This window comes from Agelaius phoeniceus, chromosome 12 (assembly GCF_051311805.1).
Source record: "Agelaius phoeniceus isolate bAgePho1 chromosome 12, bAgePho1.hap1, whole genome shotgun sequence".
NCBI classification, from domain to species: Eukaryota; Metazoa; Chordata; class Aves; order Passeriformes; family Icteridae; genus Agelaius; species Agelaius phoeniceus.
In genome coordinates, this window is record NC_135276.1 from 22,359,664 (window position 1) to 22,383,260 (window position 23,597).

At 48.1% G+C, this 23,597-nt stretch overlaps 3 long non-coding RNA genes across 5 annotated transcripts; all 3 read left to right on the forward strand.

Moving 5' to 3' along the window:
• The first annotated feature begins 11,931 nt into the window (after positions 1-11,931).
• LOC143695071 (uncharacterized) lies at positions 11,932-12,793 on the forward strand. Its single transcript, XR_013183967.1, has 4 exons — positions 11,932-12,257; positions 12,332-12,373; positions 12,468-12,635; positions 12,719-12,793. It is a non-coding gene; the product is annotated as an uncharacterized LOC143695071 (long non-coding RNA).
• A 1,899-nt stretch (positions 12,794-14,692) lies between these two features.
• LOC143695096 (uncharacterized) lies at positions 14,693-17,007 on the forward strand. The gene is made up of 5 exons (XR_013184013.1): positions 14,693-15,657; positions 15,736-15,771; positions 15,854-15,967; positions 16,051-16,131; positions 16,209-17,007. It is a non-coding gene; the product is annotated as an uncharacterized LOC143695096 (long non-coding RNA).
• Positions 17,008-17,065: 58 nt separating this feature from the next.
• LOC143695105 (uncharacterized) lies at positions 17,066-22,844 on the forward strand. 3 transcript variants are annotated; one of them, XR_013184024.1, is made up of 8 exons: positions 17,076-17,317; positions 17,395-18,471; positions 18,548-18,589; positions 18,684-18,727; positions 18,829-18,872; positions 18,954-18,994; positions 19,076-20,965; positions 21,465-22,844. It is a non-coding gene; the product is annotated as an uncharacterized LOC143695105 (long non-coding RNA). The 3 variants fall into 3 exon arrangements; XR_013184025.1 differs by having other exon boundaries at positions 17,080-17,317; positions 19,076-20,039; positions 20,872-22,844; XR_013184023.1 differs by having other exon boundaries at positions 17,066-17,317; positions 19,076-22,844.
• Positions 22,845-23,597: the final 753 nt, after the last annotated feature.

The window sequence follows — 23,597 nt, forward strand, 5'->3', positions numbered from 1 at the left end:
GGCCTGTGAGGTTGCAACCCACAGCAGGTGTATTTGATCTTCTTGGTGGCGAAATACAGGGGCCAATCTGGTCTTGCCCTCTATTTCCTTGTCACTTTCTCTTAACTAATTTCCAGGCAAATTGGTTTGGACACCCTTTAACTGTGGTCTCTTACCATTCTTCAGGTATCTCTCATTCACCAGGCAGTAATAATTCCCATCCACAAAGCTAAGTTATTACTTTAACACTTTTTGCAATAAGAGCATAAATGTTGTGAACTACAATACTAATTATTCTCACAATTCAAGCATTTACTTATAACCCAGGTAGCATGTCCAGTATTGGAATGAATCAAATAAAGTTTACTGATGGAAATGGTGATTCCCCTTCTCCCCTGTACAATTCTCAGGCTAAGGTCAGAACACAAAAACAGTCTTCATCCTTCTATCTGGAGTATTCCTCCCCTAAGGAGATGTTTTATTCAGGCAGTGCTTGAAACCAGTGGTATAAGCATTGTCTTACTTCTGAATTCAGTGTTATTCTTTGTACATTTCTTGGATCATTTGGCTTTTTCCAAACTATTACCACTCAGTCCCCATTGGAAAGTCAGTTTGGTATCACCCGGTTTAAATGTGATAGTCCATTGATTCTGCTGGCATGAATTCACCCTCTTTCCGTGATTCTGATTGCTGCTTCGGTAGTACCTGGATAGGACTTCTTAATAGCATAGTAATAAAAGTAAGATACTACTGCATTAACTTTTACCATTCACTTTTCTTCCAAACTTTCTGGGTTTAGCTAAAAGCTTTTTCCACAGCAGCCTCTTCTTCTTCTATCCAGCTGTGCTAATAGCTGCAGAGGCAAATTCTTCTTTTTGTGAGTTACAGTTAGTTAAATAAGAAAAGCTAGACCAATTTTAACACTAGATGTATCACATCTATTGCTTTTTACTTTTTGGGCAGCATTTAATTGTTTTAGCCTTACAAACCCATTTTTCAGGAAAAAAAAAACCAAAAACCAAAAAACTTCTTTTTAACAGTAAAACAAAACACACAAAAGAAAAGACCAAAAACCTTCTTACTTAAGAAAAACAACCCACTTTGTGAGGTTTGGAGAGTCAGCAATCTCTGCTTTGATTTTATCTTTTAGTGCTAGCCCCCCTCCCGCACTTTTCACGGCCTTGCTGTCAATGCAGTGCTGCCACTTTGCTGCAGGGCCGGAGCAGGGGAGAACAGCCACGGGCATGGGGACCCTGGGGGCAGCCTTGGGTCCCTTTTGCCCTCTCTCTCTTCTTCTCTCTCTTTCTCTTTCCTTCTCTCTCTCGGCCCACTTACCGGGGCCGACACTGCCATCCTCGACTCGGGACTCCGGCAGTCTGGGAGCCCCCCGGCAGTTCCGCCACAGAGCCAGCGCGCTCCTGCCCGGCAAACCCGTGTGTCCCCTGCTGCCAGCACCGCCGCCGGGTCACCTCCATGGATCGGTGCCTGCCGCAGCCTCCGAGACCCCGCCGCTCGTAGGGAGCGGTCAAACACCTCCCAACCTTGACAACCCCAAACCTGGCGTCCCCAGGTGCTCCTGACATTCTTTTCCTTTCTCTAGTCAACTTATCCTCTTTTCCCTTCAAGGAGAGCCCGTTCTGCTAAACCCTTTCTGGACCTCAGTTTGGCATTGAATAACCTCCTAACAACCGTGTGTTAAGACACTTCCCTGCCTTTCATGCAAAAAACCTGCATTCACACTTCTGCTCTCTTCTAGCACCAAGATGTCATCACTTCACATTCTAAAATCTCAGAGTTTGATAACCACCTCCCTACTTCAACTTCTCTCTTTCTTCTCTTCTTACCTGTTTTTTTGGTTTTTTTTTTTTTAATTCAGCAGACCTCAGATGGTACGAGGTGAACCTAACTAAATTACTTCCAAAAGTAGGCTTACAACTTTCTTTTACTAGGATTGCAGTAGCTGTTAAATACCTACTGGCTAGCTGTGGCTTACTGAGTCTAACATCTTTGATATATAAGCTACTAGATATTCTTTTACTCTTCCTTACTCTTGAATTAAAATTTTATGAGCTACTCCATTTTCTGTATTTATGTATAAATGATAAAGGATTTTTCTAACAAAGGTAAGCTTAAAGCTGGTACTTCGGCTAGTTTTAACTTAACTCTTTTAATTTAACAATATCTTCTTTGGTCTGTTTTACATCATCTCCTTCTGTCAATTTTTTTCATACACGAATTTTGCTACTTGTGCGTACCCCTCAATCTATAATCTATAATATTTCAATAATCTAGGTAATTTTCTGATCTCTCTCTTTGAAGAGGGAGGGAGAATGAATAAAATTCTTGCAATTTTCTCATGGTTGGTTTTCTAGCTACTTTTATTTATTAAGTGTCTAAGATATTTTTCCACTGGGTAGTGAGTCTGAGTTCTTTTATTAACCTCCCTTTAATCTTATACTAGTCTATAACTCCCATCAGACTTTACTGGGGGAAAAGGGATATTATGAGGAAACATACAAGGTTCTAATGCCCCATCCTTTATTAGTCCTTCTATTACCGGCTTCAAATCTTCCCGTCCTTCTAAAGATCCAGGATACTGACGTACATGTATGGGACAATCTTCTCTCTCAATTGTAACCCTTATGGGGTCAATATTTAATCCTCCCCTATTTCCTTCTCCAGCCCAAACTTCTTTGTTGATTTTTTTTTTCTTCATCCTCTTGGCCTAATTTTAAAACTCTAGCTGTCATTTTCCCATTTTCTGATATAACTCCTATTCTTAATTGCACTTGTAAGACTCTTCCCAATAAATTGCTACCTGCCCCTGCGACCAATAAGACATCTCCCATCCAAATTCTAGTTTCTTCCCTCAATTACTACATCTTTAATGAGCAGAAATTTAAAACTTTCTCTTTTTGCCCCTGTTACTTTCACTATATGTTTGCTCACACTATAACTTTTTGGAATATTTAACAGGCAGGTTCTCTCTGCCCCTGTGTCTATTACAAATTCCAATTCTTCTTCTTGGGGACCCACTTTTAAAGTTATCACAGGCTCCAGATGGTATTTGTCCCCCCTAAAAAATTAGAGCTTATGACCTCCCTATTCCTCCTCTGTGCCCATCTCTTTAACGATTTTCAGATCTTCCACTTACTTAGGACCATTTTCCTATTTCTCTTTAGTTTGTTTATCTATTTAGCTGAAGTTTCTTCTTTCCCCTCTAAAAGCTGTCCCTTAAAAACTCTTTTTTTCCCTGCATTTCGCCTTTGATATGCTGTCTCATTTATTCCTTTGATTATGTAATTACGATAATTATTCACGTGTTTACTCCCCTCATTATTTTTACCCCACTCAGGAGGTACAGTTGGCATTTTGTCTTCTCTGGTGGTCCCCACAGATTATCTTTTTTTCCTAAGCTTTTATTTCAGCTGCTCTGATTAATTGCCTTTCTTCCTGAGAAAAATATTATTTTCATTACAGACCTCATCTCTTCTCAAATATAAATGTTTGGACCTAAAAATTGGTCTAATTGTTCAGCTATGCCTATGGGATCCTCCAAATATCCCTTTTATTTATTTCTTAAAATTTCAGACCTCAGACGAAGTCAAAGGAGCATTTACAAACCCTGGTCCGCCCCCTCCTATGGGAACCTCTTTTAATGGAAATAGACCAATCCCTTTATCCCATTCTTTTTGGATTTTTATCTTCTATAGCTTTTCTCCCGTATTTTTAGGAAGAATCAGTAGATGGCTTTCTTTTACCTGAACTTTTAGTGTTTCGATAAAGTGATTCCTTTAGAGAGTTCCCCTGAGCAGCCGGAGCTGTGGTTACCAAGGGAACGGAGCTCAGGGCAGGACGGGGGAACTCGGCACAGCTCAGGGTCTGGATGCTCCAAAGGCGGGGTCTGCAGGGGGAATCGCCCGAGGGGATCGGCACAGCTCAGGGTCCGGGTGCTCCAAAGGCGGGGTCTGCAGCCGGGATCGTCCCAGGGGCTGTTCCGGTGCAGACCGAGCTGGAGCGTGGATCGGCCCCACATGGCTCACGACGGCTGATCCGGCAGAGACAAAGCCGGCGACTGACCCCGGCTGCAGCGGCGGGAGCCGAGCAGAGTCAGGGCAGCCGGGGATGGGACAGACGGGACCCCCCCTCGGTGCGGTCAGCGCGGTACCCACGGTGCACACGGCAGGACGGACCCCCCGCCCCTTCCGCCGGCACGGCCAGCGGAGCGGCCGCGGGCCAGGCGGCCGGGACCGGGACAGACGGACCGGGACAGACGGACCGGGACAGACGGACCGGGACAGACGGACCGGGACAGACGGACTGTGCCGGAGCCGGCACAGGGGCTGGGGCAGCCGCGAACGAGTGGGGGAACAAACGGGAATGGATGAGGTAATATTTCTATAAGCAAGATTGAAATGAAAGCGAGCTTTGAGATCCCTCAGTTACTGAACAACAGGAAAACAATGGTGTGGCCAGCTGAAGGTAATCCCCTTTGATGAAACAACACCCTCTGCCTGCAGACAGCTCCAAGGGGCCGAGCAGACCCTACCAGCTTGGCAGAAGGGGTCCAAAGAGGAGCTTTTAGGGTTTAAAATGTAACACGGTATGGTAATGTAGTGATTCTTATAGGCCGTATGGAAATGCTATAGGATTTGTGTATTGTACTAGATTGGTTAGTGAGAAGTAGAATATTCAACACAGAAGATGATTTATTGTATTGTAATGGGAACTTCACTCTCTTGACCTTTTACTCACTTACCCCTTTTTACTCTCTTATGCTTTTGCTCTCTTACCTTTTTATGCTCTTACCCTCTCATCCTCTCAACCCCTCTCTTCTCTCAGGCCTGCTCTGAGCTGTGGCTGGCAGCTCCCAGCAGGCCCCTGCACCCAGGCCCTTTGCAATAAACCCCAAGTTCCACGACCTGGCTTCAGAGATCTCTCGTCTCCGTCCGTCCTGACCGTGCTACCCCCCGATGCTCCTACAGGTAGAAACTCACTCACTAGCAAGGAAAAATCCTTCCAAAGCATTTTTTTCTATTTTTATCCTCCGAGTGTCCAACTTCTTTTGCTAAATTTCTACAGATTGGAGTTCAAATTACCATTTCTGACCAGTGCAGAGACAAATGATGAAACATTCCCGAGTTATTCTTACTCTTCAACTTATGGAAGTAGCCAGCACTCAATTTGCATGATCTAACCAAAGTAGACATTTCACAGAAAAGCACTTTCTATAACAATATTGAAAAACTATAGATTGAGGTAAAACCATCAAGTTTCTGCCCTCACTGGTGCAAAGTCACATGTTGTTTGAAGAGCATCCCACTGAATTTTCTAACGATGTGTAAATGTGTCATCTGGACCACAGGAGATAAAGCAGGGTTAAAACACTGAGCAAAACTGAAGTTAACAAACACAAGGTTCATCAACCTTGCAATAGAAGCTTGCAGAAACCTTTCAAGGCTTATCCAATAAAACCCTGTGGCACTTTGTTCTTCCCCCTCCTCCCAAGTCTCCATCCGTCTGAGCCAGCATCAGCAGGAAATTTTGCACGGAAGCTTGCCAGATAAAATAGCTATATCATCTGCCATTAGTTTTAGAGAGTTATTCAAAAATAGATTAAAAATTATCTATTATTTTTTAGCTGTGTCCTAAGTTAGGAATGGGCCAAGTCTTGTGTCTTTGTCTCACAGAAAGGTGGTTCACGTGTCCTTTAATATCATATGTGCAAATATTTCCAATCTGCATTCTGCCTTATCAGAAGGCTAATTACTTTAATATACTATATTACATTACATCTAAACTGAATCTGCCAAGTACTCAACCCCGCACACACCACACACTACTCGTGACTGTCACCCAACAGTCCTGACACACACACACACTTGGCCCTGACAGGCCAAGGAAACAAAACACCATCACTTTGGGTGAACAATCTCCACGTTGCATTCTACTTCGGCACAAAGACAGGCACAGAAAATGAGATAAGAATTGTTTTTCCTTCCTCTGAGGTTCAGAGAATGTGAATCCCAGAAATATTCTTGGGAAGAATTGTGCCTTGCTTTGCTCTGTGTAGAGAAATGCGGTGACAGGTGCACCCTTTGCCTCCAGGGCAAAGAATCACGGAATGGTTTGGGTGGGAAGGGACGTTGAGGTTTATCTTTGATTTATCCAACACTTCAACAGGCAAGAGGGGGCTCATCTGCTTCAGAGCTGCTTGCTTTTCTCACACCTTTCACAAGCAAAGCCCGAAGCAAACCCTCCCAAGTTGCCCTATCGACCAGGGGACCCCTCAGCACTCAGTGACACTGCCAGCAAAACCTCAAACTTTTACTTGCACAGGGACGAGGCCGTGCACTCAGTTGTAACCCAGATTCTCTTTTTCCAGCAGTAGCCTCGAACTTCCTTTGTTCTCTCTGCAGGCCTTTTTGCAAGCACACCAATTAACAGACTACACAAGTTTCACCAGCAGACTTCAGCTAAATCCAAAATTGGTTTCTACCCCGAGTAAAATTTCCAACCCCCTGTCTCACCTGCGATGTTTGGAGATCAAAGGTCCTGGGCAGGGTGCAGGCCCACGAACACAAATGCCATCCCTTTTCCAAGGGAAACAAACCTCATCACCCCAGTTTCCTTACATCAGTTTGCCAAAGATGTTCACCACTCCCAGGTCACTCAGAGTTCTCGTTAGCTGCAGACTCGGTCTTGGAGTTATGGAGTTACGCTTCCTCCTAACACTTACCTCCTCACCTCAGCCCCCTGCTGCTGCGTCCCCTTCTCCACCCCTAACCCTACTCTGTTTTCCAGCCCGCCCTTAACCCGTCCCACCACACTTCCCGCTCCATCCGTTACTTCACCCACCGCCCACCCGTGAGTCCCCTGCAGCAGCACGCAGGAGCCCGAACCCTCGGAGGACGGCGCAGCTCTCGCAGCAGGACAACACCCAGGCGAGACAGGCAGGGACAACGTCTGTGCGCTGCAGGGTGTCACAGGGGGCTGCGGGCTGAGGGGAGGGGGCTGGAGGGTGACACAGAGGATGGGGGGAGCTGAGAGGCAGAAGGGGGCGTTAGGAGCAACTGGGGGGCTCCAGGGTGGCACAGAGATGCTGAGAGGCTGGGAGTGGGGAGTTTGAGGGTGACAAGAAGAGAGTGAGGGGAAGCAGATGCCTTAAGGGGCAAAGTGGGGGCTGCTTGAGGGTGACAGGTGAACCACCCCTCACACCACCCCTAACCAGGTGGAGAGTGCACGGTGGAGGCCAGGGGGCCAAGGGACAATGTCAGAGGTCTCGGGGTGGCACACAGACATTGCGGGCTGAGGGGCAAGGAGGGGGAGGCTTGACAGATGGAGAGCTCACACTGAGGGTTAGGGGTACAAAAGACACAGGGTACCAGGTAGGGTTAGGGTACAGGTGCAGCAGCCCTCAACCCAACCCCAAGGTCACCCTAAAGAGCACCCCTAGGACCCCAGTTTTCCCCAACAGCAGCACAAGGCAGTAACCCCAATGCTGGGACAGCCCCAGAACTCTCCCAGCAGCTGCAGGCAGCAACCCTAATAAACAGGTAGCAATGATGTTTGTGGTCTAGAGAGTGACAGGTAGGAGTTGGGTGCTGAGCAGTTTTTTAGGGTTTTTTTTTAGGGTTTTTCTCATGCCTTTAAAAGGATGTTTTAGGGCTTTTTTGGAGGAGTTTTCCAGGAATTTTCTGGTAACGTTTAGGATACTTTTAGGGCTTTTTCAGGGCTTTTAAAAGATTTTGTTAGGATATTTTAAGGGCTTTCTTAGTACTTTTAAGAATTGTTTGGGGGGGGATTTGGGTGTTCTTGGGGTTTTTTTAGGACTATTGAGGGTATGTGGAGGACTTTTTAGGGCTAGGGTATTTTTAGGGTTTTTGAGGAAATTTTTAGGTTTTTTAGGATCTTATCAGGGCATTTTAAGGATTTTGGGGTATTTTTTGAGCTCTTTTTGGACTATTTAGGGTATATTTAGGGATTTCTAAAGGTTCTTTGGGGATTTTTAGGGGTTTTTTAAAAGTAGGATATTTCCAGTGTATTCTAACAGCATTCTAAGGGTGTTTTTAGGTTTTCATGGGGTTTTTAGGACATTTTGAAGATTAGGAGGTTTTCAGGGAATTTTTAGGTTTTTTTAGGGTCTTTTCATGGCACAACACATGGAGGCTGAGGGGCAGCTTGAGGGGCACTGTGGGGGCTTGAGGGTGACAGAGGCTGGGAGCTGAGGGAGGAACAGGGAGAGGGGACAGCGGGTGACACACAGAGATGCTGAGGTGGCAGGGGCAGCTGTAGGGTGACACAGAGAAGCTGGGGGCTGAGGGGCAAAGGAGAGGGGTCAAGGGTGACACACAGGAGCTGAGGGCTGGGGGGCAGAGGGACCAGTTGAGGGGTAAAGGGAGAGGGCTTGAGGGCTGGACAGTCCAGTGGAGATCAGGGGTACAGGGTACAGCTGTACCACCCCTCACCCCAGCCCTAACCTCAGCCTAAGCAGCCCCCCTAAAAACAGCCTTTTCCCCCAATAGCAGCACAACACAGCAACCCTAACAGCGAGACCAGACAGCAACCCTCACACAGCAGCACAATGACAGAACCCTCAGAGGACAACAGACCCACTGCAGCAAGGTAGGGACGACATCTGTGGGCTAGACAGCAATAGGTAGAATTTGGAGACTGAGCATATCTTTTTGAGTTTTTTTCCCCAGGACTTTTAAAGGTATTTAGGGGATTTTGGAAGGGACTTTTCTGGGACTACTTAGGGTATTGTTGGGGCTTTTTCAAAGCCATTTTATGAGTCTTTAGCATATTTGGAAGATTATGGTCAGGGTCAGAGAAAACACCCTCCGAAAAGGCAGAGTTTTAGGACTGCAGTGGAATGCTTGAGCAAGGGGCCAGCAGTGGCACAGCGGGTTGGGTCCCACGCCGCCAGTCCGAAGGTTGTAAGTTTTAGACCCAGCTAAGTTGTTGTGGTTAGGGTTAGATCCTCTCAGCTTTGGTCTGGGAGAACTTCTGCACAGAAAAACTCACCCCCCGCGTTTCCCGACGCCAGTTTGCAGGAGGTGCTCGGCACTGCCAGGGCAGCCCGAGTTCTCGGCGGGGGCAGCTTTGCTCCCGGAAAAATCCTGCGCCGGCCCTCTTCCCCGTAAAGCCAAACTCAGCCCCGCTGCGCGTCGACGTCCGTTCGCAGGAGGCACGTGGCACTCCAAGGGCGGCGAGAGTTCTCGGCGTCAGCAGCCGCGGTCCGTGAGAAATCGTTCTCTACAGTTTTGGAGGCGGAATCACAGTTTTGGCCACGGGCACACAGAGAGGAAAGACGGTTACTTTCCTTAGAAAGGAAAGTCTGGCAGTCCATGGTTTAAGGGGCAGACGAAGGGCTGTGCAGGGGAAGGAACTCCTCACAGGACCTTTCTTCACCTCAAGCCCACTCCAAGGTCTAGCAGGCCCCCTGTGACCAGCTGCTTTCAGAGGGTTACCCAGGCACACCCGCACAGGGAGCTGCTAGTCCAGAGGGGCTAACAGGGGCATCCCAAGGGTCCCTCCAGGAACTACGGTCGGAGCATCCAGCACGGACTAGGGAGCAGCCAGACCCACCTCGGCACGGAGCATCACTTTGAGAAAATGCCAAGGGAAGAGCCCTTTTGCCAAGGGGCAGCATCTGAGCAGGCCAGGCAGCATTTGGGGTTCCAGGAGAGGGCTTTCAACTTTCCCCTTTTACTGTGTCAGTCCCTCCCCAGGGCCCCCAGACAGGAGAGGGGTTATTAGGAGAAAAAGGGTTTAGAAAAAAGGGAAAAAGCTTCCTTTTCCTTTATTTTTTGTGTTCAAACTGGGAGGGACTCTGCTTCCCCTGCAATTTTAATGGTCTCAGTTGAAAGAATCCCTGCCTTTTCTATGCTGTCAGGGGTGTTAATTGACAGGGAGTCCTCATTTTCTATTATTTTCCAGTTTAAGTAGAAGGGGAAAATATTGAAAATGTTTCTTATGGGTTTGAATTTAGGGTAGCCGGCCCCTTTTTGTTGTCCTGAGGCCTAAATTGAGGGAGAAGCCCAGCTATCCCTCCATAAGAGTTTGAACTGAGGGAAAAATCCCTCTTTTTTCATCACTGGAGAGATTTAAAGTGATGAAAACCCCTCTTTTCCCAGTACTTAAGGAGAATAAATTAAAGGGCAGAAGCTATTTATTTGCCATTGTATTAGTTTCAGTAGAAGTAACTGCCCCATTTCCTCTGTTTAACCCTCTGTTTAAGGGGTGCACTGGAAGGAAGCTCTGCCTTTTTCAGCATTTTAAGGGTTTAAAACTACATTTCAGGGCCCTTCTTTCTGTGCCGTAGGACCAAGTACCTCAGAGCAGGGTGAGCCTGGCATGCACGTAACCCTTACACTGCCTGGGAAGCTTTTATTTTCCTTATTTTTACTTATAATGTAGATAGGCCTAATTAGAGGTCCCAAGGAGACTTAGACTATTCATATCATAAGCATTCTTCTCCACTGGACTTAGTCACACGTGAAGTACTACTTAGCAGCCACTAAGGAATAATTATAAGTAAGCTAACAGCAAATTACCCAATTTATCTAGTTATGCTGCCTAAACAGAAAGTTATATTTCTTACCAGTTTTCTGCCCTTTTACTCCAAGTAGTTGTTGCAAAAAAGAAAGCACTGTTATTTTTCTGAAGAGCTTTCTTCTATAACAAGCCCTTTGCTCCCCTTGAATTTGAGTCATAGGAGCCAAACAGCTGTAGCTTCTCTGAGGGCTTTTATGCCCGGTGGGATCAGCCCCCTCCCTTTTCCTGGGTGCCATGGGAACGAGAGGCGGGCACCATCAGGGGTATATTAACCCCAGCTTTTGCTGAGGGGGTTCATTCCCTCTCTGGGCTGTGCTGGGATTAGAGCTCTCCTCTCATTTCAGAGAAGAGCCTCTTTCAGCTTATCTCAGCTTGTTTTCAGTAGGTGTTTCTGGGCACCTAAAGCAACAGAGGCTTTAAAGATGCTGTGAAGAAAACAGCATAGAATACAGGGACTATTTAAGTTCACAATTTTGGGTTTTGTGTTTAGGGGTGGTAAAGTGCATTTATAATTTCTGGTTTTGTTCATATTTTGTTTTGCATTTTTTTTTTAGGAAGAGTGCAGCTTCTAGAGGCTCCAGGTTGTGTCAACTACAACACTTTTCAGCAGATTCATCATGTCACAAGAGGGATCTGCCCAGTGTCCAAGATGATGTTTGAGATTGAGGCTTCAGGTGAGTTGAGGATTGTGACTAGGAGAGGGAGGCTGAGCAGGTATCCAGTTAGGAGTCATTGTTGGGGGGGGTGGTTTTGAGGGCAGCAGGGTGAGAAAGGGTGTTTATTTGAGCCTCCACCCCAAGGCTTTTCAGAAGCCTAGCAGAGGCATTCACGTGTCATCCACTGCACTCACAGGAATGCCATTTCACTTTGCCTTTCTCTTACCCAGGTACCACTCATAATAATGGCCACAGCCTTGGAATCAGGATGAAGCTGGAGCCTGAAGGAGCCAGGCACACTCAGGAGAGGGCAAGTAGCTGACTTGCTGGGATTTGGCCCACATAACTCTGTACTCATACTTTGGTTTTGTTTTTCTTTATTGTAGCTGACCGAGAGGCTAACAGGCAATCACGGGGCCCTCCAAGGCAGACTCATTTCAGGCGCAACGTGGATCCACATCACCGATCATCCAAAAGATAAGTCAGGGCCATGGCCTGGAGATGGGATGATGGGAGAGTAGTGGGTTGGGAGTTCCTGGGACAGATTTAAAAATTAGCAGAGGGAAAGGCAATCTTCTCCAAGGGGCCTCTTAGGACAGCTAAAGGGGGAGGCTCTACTTTTGACGGCAGCTTTCAGGCGGGCAGTGCAGAGCAGTTCCGGTCCACGTCGTGTTGTCCGGTGTACCGTGTTACCTAGCGTGTCTTTGGGGTCCCTTTTGCCTTTTCCCCTCGAGACCCTCACCACAAGCATAATGTGTTGTGTTTGTTGTCCCCCTGTTTGTCACGTTCCATGTCACGGGTGTCCGCACATATTTGTGCCGGAGCTGCTCTGCCCTGCCCTGCCGCATAGCCTGCTGCAATAGGACAAGTCCCAGGGACTTGCAGTTTGTGGGGTGTTGCCAGACTCTAGATGATATTCCTAGATAGACACAAGATGTTTGGAGCTGTGAAGTTATCCTGCAGCCCTTTGACTTTTGTCCTCACTTTCTTTCAGACGCAGAAGGATAAAATCCAGGGCCAAATCCATCCACCCATCCCGAGTGAGGAGGTTCCCCCGAGCAGGTCAGTCACCGTTTGTCTCTGCAGGGGGAGTGTAAAGTGTGACTCTGTTACAGCACTGCTCTTTTCCTTTTTAGGAGGTAAAGCTGGATATCGGCAGTCAAGATGAGGTGGGCAAGGTGAGCATTGAGTAGCGTACAGAAGCAGTTGTTATTGCTCCAGTCTCGCTTTCCAGTGCAACTCTAAGCATCTGTTCCCGTTTCTGCGCTTTAGGCAATCCACTCGGAGTACGCCGAGCCCCAGTCACCAACCGGCTGACGCACCGGGTGTGCCGCTCTCTCGAGCCCTGCGGAAGAATCACAGGATTCGTTGATGAAGCCTCTGCCTTTTCTGTTTAAAGGTGTCACCAGGGTAGCCTTCAGCACCGGCCGAGGAGTCATGGTGAGTCGAGGAAGTAGGGAGGAGGAGCGAGGGTCCGCTCAGGTTTCAGCAATGCCACATGACCTCGTCTCCTCTTACACCAGGCTTACCCGGTGACAACTCCATCAGCCTCGGAGCGCTGCCGAAGGGTGCGGCCCCAGGAGCCGGGCATTATTAGGAGAATGGTGAGTAGCAGAATTGTTGGGTTTTGGCCAGTGTGCTGCAGAGATCATGCATTGATATTTGGATTTCTTTCATGTAGCTGACTAAGAAACAACAGGAAGCTGTTGAACAACAGTGCCAGCAGGAACTTCCCAGATGTTGAGGCGGCCTTCCTTCACACCTGACACAGACCGGCATCCCCAGATGTCCGAGAGATAAGTAGAGGGCTACAACCCACAGAGGGGATGAAAGAGGGGTGCAGAGTAGGGACCCACCGGGAGGGGTTTTTGAGTCTCCTTTGGAGATGGGGGTGTCCATGAAGCGGACACCCTTAGGCCCCATAAAAGGAAAGCCTGACTTTTCAGCACAGTGCTGAGGTGTGCAGGGCAGAGCAGTCCCGGTATGTATCGTGTCACTTGTCTTTTGTGTATTACGTGTATTTGGATATGTCATGTCTTTTACCTTAGGCCTTGGTGGGGCCTGTCAGAAACCCTGGCATCATTGTTAGCATCTGTGATCTCTGCATTCCTTGGCCTGGCACCCATGCCATAGAACTTTTGACTCGGGAGCTCAGACAGGCATCAGACTCTCTTGTCTCTTTAGAAGCATCCAGTCAGATGTCTTTTCAGGTCTTGTTCTGAGCTGTATGGACAGCTATACCCCACCAGGATCCATTAAGGCGGACTAGGACTCGAAAGAACATGAGGGCAGGTAGAGGCTTCTGGCTGTATGATTCTTGGGCATCCATCTTTGCAGTTCTTGGAATAAATCATTCAGTTAGCATCTTCTTCCTCCAAGTTTCTCTGAGCCTCATCAGCTCACCATCGGTCTCCCCTTGCTCATCTCCTTTTGCATCTTCTCAGTCCTCGCAGCCATTTTCCTTGCCAGGAGATTTCTGTCCGTGTCGTGTTCCCGTTGTTTGTCACGTCCCGTCCCGTTTCACGGGTGTCTGCACACATTTGTGCCGGAGCTGCTCTGCCCTGCCACATAGCCTGGTGCAATAGGAGAAGTCCCGGGGACTTGAAGTTTGTAATGCGGGGTGTAGTTGGACCCTAGATGGACACAAGATATCTGGAGCTTTTAAGTTATCCTGCAACAGTTTGACTCTTGTCCTAACTTTTTTTTCAGATTCAGATGGATTAAATCTGTGCCAGAGGGCCCCATCCCGGGTGAGTGGTTTCCCCCGAGCAGGTGAGGCACCATTTGTCTCTGCAGCAGAAGTGTATGTGGTGACTCTGTTACAGCTCTGTTCTTTGTCTTTCTTTTTAGGAACTAAGTCTGGATACCAGCAGTCAAGGTGAGCAGTGGAGAGAAGTAGCTGTTATTGCTCCAGTCTCAGTTTCTGGTGCTGCTCTAAGCTTCCATTCTCTTTTTTGTACTTTAGGCAATCTACTCGGAACCTGTCAAGCCCTCGTCACCAGCCGGCCGATGCACCGGGTTCCCTGCACGTGTGAGCCCTGTGGATGCATTACAGGACCTGGTGATGAAACCCTGAACTCTTCTATTTAAAGGTGCCATCCAGGTGGCCTTCAGCAGCTGCTGAGGAGTTGCGGTGAGTAGGGGAAGTAGGGAGGAGGAGCCAGGTTCCACTCAGGTTTCAGCCATGCCAAATCACCTCCTCTCCTCTTAACCCAGGCACCCCCTGTGACGACAGCCTCAGTCTCCGAGCGTGCCCGAAGCGTGCGGCCCGAGCAGCCGAGCATTCTTAGGAGAAGGGTGAGTAGCACACTTGTGGGGTTTTGGCCAATGGGCTGCCAAGATCGGGCACTGATGTTTGGTTTTCTTTAATACAGCTGTCTAAGAGACACCAGCCCCGTGCCAGCAGGAGCTTCCCGGCTGACGAAGCGGCCTTTCTTCGCACCGGAGACCGGCATCCTCAGATGTCCGAGAGATAAGTAGAGGGTCACGACCCACAGAGGGGATGAAAGCAGGGTGCTGGTTTGGGAATTACTGGGAGGGGTTTTTGAGTCCGCTTTGGAGGTGGGGGGTGTCTATGAAGCGGCCCCTTAGGCTCCATAAAAGGAAAACCTGACTTTTGATCACAGTGCTGAGGTGCGCAGGGCAGAGCAGTCCCGGTGTGTATCGTGTCACTTGTCTTTTGTGTATTATGTGTTGTTTGCATATGTCATGTCTTTTACCTTAGGCCTTGGTGGGGCCTGTCAGAAACCCTGGCATCATTGTTAGCATCTGTGATCTCTGCATTCCTTGGCCTGGCACCCATGCCATAGAACTTTTGACTCGGGAGCTCAGACAGGCATCAGACTCTTGTCTCTTTAGAAGCATCCGGTCAGATGTCTTTTCAGGTCTTGTTCTGCGCTGTATGGACAGCTATGTCCCGCCAGGATCCATTAAGGCAGACTTGGACTTGAAAGAATGTGAGGGCAGGTAGAGGCTTCTGACCGTAGGATTCTTGGGCATCCATCTTTGCAGTTCTTGGAATAAATCATTCAGTTAGCATCTTCTTCCTTCAGTGTTTTCTGAGCCTCGTCAGCTTGCCATCGGTCTCACCTCGGTCATCTCATTTGGCATCTTCTCAGTCCTTGCAGTCATCCTTCTTGCCCAGAGATTTGTCTGTGTTGTGTGCCCATTGTTTGTCACGTCCTGTCTGTCCCGTGTCACAGGTGTCAGCACACACATTTGTGCCGGAGCTGCTCTGCCCTGCCACATAGCCTGGTGTAATAGGAGAAGCCCCGGCGAGTTGAAGGTTGTAATGTGGGCTATACTTGGACTCTAGATGCTATTCCTAGGTTGACATAAGGTGTTTGCAGCTTTTGAGTTATCCTGCAGGTGTTTGACATATGTTCTACCTTTCTTTCAGGTGCAGATGCATTGCATCCATGGCAGAGCCCCCCATCCTGGGTGAGGGGGTTCCCACAAGCAGGTCAGTCACCATTTGTCTGTGCAGGGGGAGTGTCAAGTGTGACCCTATTACAGCGCTGTTTTTTGTCTTTATTTTTAGGAAGTATAGCTGGATCCCAGCCGTCAAGAGAGCAAGGTGAGCAGTAGCCTTTCTTGTTGCTGAGGTCTGAATTCTACGGGGGCAAGTCTAAGTCTCCATTCTCGTTTTTGTGCCTTAGGCAATCCACTCAGAGCACGCCAAGCTCCCATCCCCAACCGGCAGACGGACCGAATTTTCCACCCTGATGAGCCCTGTCTTCTGGGTAGCAGTCAGGAACCACCGAGGAGTTGCGGTGAGTCAGGGAAGTAGGGAGGAGGACCGAGGGTCCAGTCAGTTTTCAGCAATGCCACATCACCTCCTGTCTTTTTAACCCAGGCGTACCCCACGACGACGGTGTCGGCCTCTGAGCGTGCCCAAAGCGTGTGACCCGAGGAGCCGGGCCTTCTTAGGAGAAGGGTGAGTAGCAGACTTGTGGGGTTTTGGCCGATGGGCTGCCAAGATCAGGCACTGATGTTTGGTTTTCTTTAATATAGCTGTCTAAGAGACACCAGCCCGGTGCCAGCAGGAACTTCCCAGCCAGCGAGGCGGTCTTTCTTCGCACCCGACATGGACCGGCATCCCCAGATGTCCGAGAGATAAGTAGAGGGCTCTGACCCAGAGGGGATGAAAGCAAGGTGCTGGGTTGGGACTCCTGGGATCGGGGAGGGGAGGTCTTGAGTTGGCTCTGGAGATGAGGGTAGCCAAGAAGTGGCCCCTTAGGCCCCCTAAAAGCGAAGTCTCACTTTGGATCACAGTGCTGAGGTGCACAGGGCAGAGCAGTCCCGGTGTGTATTGTGTCACTTGTCTACCGTGCATTATGTCTTGTTTGGGTGTCTCATGCCTTTTATCTTAGCCCTTTGAGGGGCCTATCAGAAACCTCGGCAGTATTCTTAGCAGCCACGATCTCCACGTTTCTTTGGCCCGGCACCCAGGCCATAAAACTTTTGACTCGGGAGCTCAGACAGGCATCAGAATTGCAACTCTTTGTAAGCATCCAGTCAGATGTCTTTTCAGGTCTTGTTCTGAACTGTATGGACAGCTGCACCCTGCAAGGTTCTATTATGGTGGATTAGGACTTGTAAGAATGTGAGGGCAGGTAGAGGCTTCTGACCGTAGGGCTCCTGTGCATTCATCTTTGCAGTTCTTGGACTAAAACATTCAGTTTAGCATCTTCCTTCTCCAGGGCACTCTGAGCCTTATCAGCTCGCCATCGGTCTGTCTTACCTCGGTCATCTCATTTGGCATCTTCTCAGTCCTCGCAGTCATCCTTCTTGCCTAGAGATTTCTGTCTGTGTCTTGTGCCCATTGTTTGTCGTGTCCCGTCTGTACCGTGTCACAGGTGTCAGCACACACATTTGTGCCGGAGCTGCTCTGCCCTGCCGCATAGCCTGGTGTAATAGGAGAAGCCCCGGCGAGTTGAAAGTTGTAATGTGGGCTGTACTTGGACTCTAGATGCTATTCCTAGGTTGACATAAGGTGTTTGCAGCTTTTGAGTTATCCTGCAGGTGTTTGACATATGTTCTACCTTTCTTTCAGGTGCAGATGAATTACATCTGTGGCAGAGGGTTACGGTTACGAGGTGCCAGGCCTTCTTAGGAGAACGGTGAGTAGCAGACTTGTGGGGTTTTGGCCGATGTGGTGCCAAGGTCAGGCGTGGATGTTTGGTTTTCTTTAATATAGCTGTCTAAGAGACAACAGCCCGGTGACAGCACAACTTCCCAGCCGGCGAGGCGGCCTTTCTTCGCACCCGACACGGACCGGCATCCCCGGATGTCCGAGAGATAAGTAGAGGGCCACGACCCACAGAGGGGATGAAAGCGAGGTGCTGGGTCGGCACTCCTGGGATGGGGGAGGTTTTGAGTTGGCTCTGGAGACGAGGGTAGCCAAGAAGTGGCCCCTTAGGCCCCCTAAAAGCAAAATCTCACTTTTGATCACCATGCTGAGGTGAGCAGGGCAGAGCAGTCCCGGTGTGTATTGTGTCACTTGTCTGTTGTGCATTATGTCTTGTTTAGCTGTCTCATGTCTTTTATCTTAGCCCTTTGAGGGGCCTATCAGAAACCTTGGCACCAGTCTTAGCATCTGTGCTCTCAGCGTTCCTTGGCCTGGCACCCATGCCATAGAACTTTTGACTCAGGAGCTCAGACTCTCATCTCTTTTTATAAGCATCCAGTCAGCTGTTTTCTCAGGTCTTGTTCTGAGCTGTATGGACAGCTATACCCCGCCAGGATCCATTATGGCGGACTAGGACTTGTAAGAATGTGAGGGCAGGTAGAGGCTTCTGGCTGTAGGATTCTCGGGCATCCATCTTTGCAGTTCTTGGAATAAATCATTCAGTTAGCATCTTTTTCCTCCCGGGTTCTCTGAGCCTCATCAGCCCACCATCAGTTTCACCTCGGTCATCTCATTTTGCATTCTCTCAGTCCTCGCAGCCATTTTCCTTGCCAGGAGATTTCTGTCTGTGTTGCGTCCCCGTCGTCTGTCCCGTCCCGTGTCACGGGTGTCAGCACACACATTTGTGCCGGAGCTGCGCTGCCCTGCCGCGTAGCCCGGTGCAATAGGAGAAGTCCCGGGGACTTGAAGTTTGTAATGTGGGGTGTAGTTGGACTCTAGATGGGATTTGTAAATGGACACAAGATATCTGGAGCTCTTAAGTTATCCTGCAACAGTTTGACTCTTGTCCTAACCTTTTTTCAGATTCAGATGGATTAAATCCGTGCCAGAGGGCCCCATCCCGGGTGAGGGGATTCCCCCAAGCAGGTGAGGCACTACTTGTTTCTGTAGAGGAAGCATAATTGGTGGCCGTTACAGCATTGTTCTTTGTCTCTCTTTTTAGGAAGTTAAAGCCGAGAGCAGCAGTCAAGGCCAAGTGGGCGAGGTGAGCATTGACTAGCGTACAGAAGCAATTGTTATTGCTGAGGTCTCAGTTTCTGGTGCAGCTTTAAGCATCTCTTTTTTTTTTTTTATTTTAGGTGGTCCGCTTGCAATCTATCCTAGCCGAGCATATCCGTGCCAGGTGGGTGCGAGCTTAAGGTATCGGTGTGGCATATTTGTCAGATTTGGGAGGTTGTGTTTTCACAGTATCTCAGCATGCTTTTCTGCTTTGTTACTTTGCAGGTGCTGTTGCTGCCCTAGGTACGCCAAGGAACAGAGGAGGGCAGGTGAGTCGGCGTTTAGGCAGGCTGACTCATAGGTGAATGTTATGCAGCAGCATGCTAAGCATGTACCTTTTCTCTTTGCAGGTATCTTCTGGCCAGCCTCCGGAGTCAAATCAAGATTTGAGGTGAGCCGGGGCAGTGGTGCGGAGGAGTCCCAGGGATTACTGTTGTTGAGGGCAATAGTCACCTTTTCTGTTTTGTCTTAGGTACCCTGAGGAGGCTCTTACCCAAAGCTTAGAAACGGCAACACCGAAGCACACGTGGAGAACATATCAACGTCCACGTGCGACCGAGGATGGATTTTGTCCGCTCCTCTTCCAAAAGCTAAGTGTCGGGGCCAGCGGTCGGGAGAAGGGGAAAAACCTTTACTATCACAGGGGGCAATTTCACGTCAGCTTAGCGGAGAGGTCTGTAGCGGGACAGGCTCTCTGGAAGTAAAGGGAGAGGGTTTCTCCTCAGCCTCACCAGAGCCTTTGCCGGGCAGGGCAGTTCCAACCCATCTCCACGTTCTCGGGAACTTTGCGTCGTCCGCCTTCCTCGACTCGACGTCGTCACGGATCTTTCCCCCGAGGAGCTCGCCTTCAGGTCCGGAGCTACGGCCACGGTCACCCGGCAGTCGGCTTCCTTCTCTAGGCTCGCCGAGCCTCTCGAGCATCCTCTTAACTGCTTCGGCACTAACTTCTTTTAATGAGTTACGTTTCATCATCACGTGCCATCATCATAGGGCTTTCTTTCCTTTGGCATCATCGGCCTCTGGCTCATCTTGCGCTACGAATCTCGGGTCCATAAGTTGAAAGCGCTAGGCAGTTTACTCGTGTCTCTGTTATGCCATCCGTGTCTATGTTGTGTCGTCCGTGTTATGTAGTCTGTGTCTATTGTCTTCCGTGTCATAGGCCTTTGTTACATCTCGACGCTTTACAGGCACTATTTTGTGCCATATAGGCAGTATTTTACTCACATTCCTTCCCAGATATAGCTTATTCTGGCATCTTTACATTTTTACTCTTTGAGACAGGAAAGGATTACAAGATTTTCTCATCCATCTTCCTTCTCACTACCAGCTTTGGTAGTGCTTTTTTTTCCATGCCATTATCTTGGACTTCTAGAGGGAGCGTCTTACACCCTCCTCAAGTGACTGCAGTTGTTCTGTAGGTTCCATCTTCTCAAAGGGTATGGGGCCCAACAATTAATCTTCCACAGAGTTATCTCAAGTCTTGGCTTATATTGCGTGTACCTATGTTGGCTTGTATTGTGTGTAGCTATATTGCATGTACCTTTGTTGGCTTATATTGTATATACTTATATTGTATATACTTATATTGCGTGTACCTGTGTTGGTTTGTATTGTGTGTACCTATATTGCATGTACCTTTGTTGGCTTATATTGTATAGGCTTATATTGTATATACTTATATTGCGTGTACCTGTGTTGGCTTGTATTGTGTGTACCTATATTGCATGTACCTTTGTTGGCTTATATTGTATAGGCTTATATTGTATATACTTATATTGCGTGTACCTGTGTCGGCTTGTATTGTATAGGCTTATATTGTATATACTTATATTGTGTGTACCTGTGTTGGCTTGTATTGTGTAGGCTTATATTGTATATACTTATATTGCGTGTACCTGTGTTGGCTTGTATTGTGTAGGCTTATATTGTATATACTTATATTGCGTGTACCTGTGTCGGCTTGTATTGTGTAGGCTTATATTGTATATACTTATATTGCGTGTACCTGTGTCGGCTTGTATTGTGTAGGCTTACACTGTATGTACACTTGCACTGTATGCGTTTGCTTATATTGTATGTACTTATAATATACCACTTATGATTGGAGCTGCCCTGCCCTGGCATGTAGTCATAGTTAGGTAGAACAGTTGTAAAAACTTTACTGTTCATCTGTCTTTTATGGCATATTGGGTAGAAAATGTATTGGTCCAGAGTGGGGAAAATTCCTAGCTGTCAGCCACAAGTTGACCAATTCCTGTCGTCTCACAGGTCCTCGAGGCTACCGATTTCCCCAGAATCTACCATTCGACGTCAAGGAGCGGCAGCCAGGAGACGCGTCAAAGCACGTTCTTCAGCGTCTCGAGTAAGGGCCATAGCGAGCCTGTAAGCAGGAAGAGCATGTGAGCGTGTGTGAGAGCACATGACTGTGTGTGTCTGTGTCCACTCGTCTCTGTGTGTGTGAGCACATGCTGACTAGTTTTAACCTTGTGTATGTGACTTTTGCTTTTCAGGTTTTGTAATTAATTTTTAAATTTAGAATAAAAAATCCCCAGCCGGGGGGTTTTTTTTTTTTCCCCCCGGCTGGGTTTTTTTTTCCCGGGTCCCGGTCGGTCTGCGAGGCAACATTCATCACCAAAGTTTGGGCGCAGACCGTCCAGGGACCGGGGTTTTCGTCAGGCAGGAGGATTTTTTTGGAGGCTCCCGGGAACCGCGTTCCCGAGGAGCGGCGCGAATGCGTGCCGGGGGTTAGCAGAGCGGTTGAGGTGTGAGTCAGCGTGGGTTTGTGTGTAAGCTGAAGGAGGTGTGTGTGTGTTTATGTGTGTGTTGAAGGGTTGTAACCTTATATGACTTTTGCTTTTCAGGTTTTTCAACTCATTTTTAAATTTAGAATAAAAAATCCCCAGCCGGGGGGTTTTTTTTTTTTTCCCCCCGGCTGGGTTTTTTTTTCCCGGGTCCCGGTCGGTCTGCGAGGCGACGTTCATCACCAAAGTTTGGGCGCAGACCGTCCAGGGACCGGGGTTTTCGTCAGGCAGGAGGATTTTTTGGAGGCTCCCGGGAACCGCGTTCCCGAGGAGCGGCGCGAATGCGTGCCGGGGGTTAGCAGAGCGGTTGAGGTGTGAGTCAGCGTGGGTTTGTGTGTAAGCTGAAGGAGGTGTGTGTGTGTTTATGTGTGTGTTGAAGGGTTGTAACCTTATATGACTTTTGCTTTTCAGGTTTTTCAACTCATTTTTAAATTTAGAATAAAAAATCCCCAGCCGGGGGGTTTTTTTTTTTTTCCCCCCGGCTGGGTTTTTTTTTCCCGGGTCCCGGTCGGTCTGCGAGGCGACGTTCATCACCAAAGTTTGGGCGCAGACCGTCCAGGGACCGGGGTTTTCGTCAGGCAGGAGGATTTTTTGGAGGCTCCCGGGAACCGCGTTCCCGAGGAGCGGCGCGAATGCGTGCCGGGGGTTAGCAGAGCGGTTGAGGTGTGAGTCAGCGTGGGTTTGTGTGTAAGCTGAAGGAGGTGTGTGTGTGTTTATGTGTGTGTTGAAGGGTTGTAACCTTATATGACTTTTGCTTTTCAGGTTTTTCAACTCATTTTTAAATTTAGAATAAAAAATCCCCAGCCGGGGGGTTTTTTTTTTTTTTCCCCCCGGCTGGGTTTTTTTTTCCCGGGTCCCGGTCGGTCTGCGAGGCGACGTTCATCACCAAAGTTTGGGCGCAGACCGTCCAGGGACCGGGGTTTTCGTCAGGCAGGAGGATTTTTTGGAGGCACCCGGGAACTGCGTTCCTGAGGACCAATGATTGCTGTGGAGTAATTTAGCAGTTGTGATGGCAGTGATGGTGAGTTTGTGTGTAAGCTGAAGGGGGTGTTAATGGTAGATGAGTGTTGTTTTCTGTGTGCTTTTGTTGTTTTGAGTTTCCTGTAACAATAAATCAACATCTAATGAAAATAGAAAAAGGTTATCGCTTTGTGTTAATATGTGTATTGCTCTGTATTGCATTTGCCTTACCTGCTGCATTTTGCTGTGCTGCTCTGTATTGCTGCTCTGTATTGCTGCTCTGTATTTGCATTAACTGCTTCATTTTGCTGTATTGCTCTATATGTAAATTAGACTTTGACCAGTGTGTCTATGCATTGTATCTGCACTTGCACTTGTATACACTGTTTCCATGTATTTTGCTGATGTATAAATAAAAGCATTCTTTCAATAAAGTTGAGTCACCCTTAATAAAGATACCCCCTGCCCTTCCTTTCCCCACCGTGGCTCCTGTCTTTTTTTTGGTGTGGTTTTGTCATTTCTTTCCACTGTATTTCTTCCTTTTGCTCCTCACTTTACTGTTCTATTTCTAACTTAACTTCCATCTATCTCTAACCCTTTGTTTCTGTTTCCTTATCACTGTCAATCTCAGTCTTCTTGCTTCTTTTTCTCTCAGTGTTCTCCTTTTCCTTGGTTTGTGTTTTTTTGCCTTTAGTCTTTTCCTTTTTCACCCCACTCCTAAGTTTTCACTTTCACTCTAATCCTCACCACTTTCCTTTCCCTCTACCTCCTGTCCTTCTTCAGTTCTCCCACCCTCCTTTTCCTGTCTCACTCTGTCTTCCTGTTTTATTTTCTTCTATCTTTTCCTCTCTGTCTCCTCTCCCTCTCTGTCTCCTCCCTCTGTCTGTTCTCTCCTCCTCTCTTCTTTCTCTGTCTTTGTCCCTGTTCTCGCCTCTTCTCTGTCTTTTCTCCTCTCCCTCTATTTTTTCCAACTCTTTGCTTCTCTCTTCTCTTTCTCTCCTTCTTCCCCCCTCTCTCCTTCTCTCTCTATCTCTCCTTCTCTCTCTCTGTCTCTCCTTCTCTCTCTCTGTCTCTCCTTCTCTCTCTCTGTCTCTCCTTCTCTCTCTCTGTCTCTCCTTCTCTCTCTCTCTCTCTCTCTCTCTCCCCCTCCCTCTCTCCTTCTCTCTCTCTCTCCTTCTCCTTTCTTAGCTTTCTAACTTTGTTTTCCTTTCTAGCTTTAGTTTAAAAAAGCAG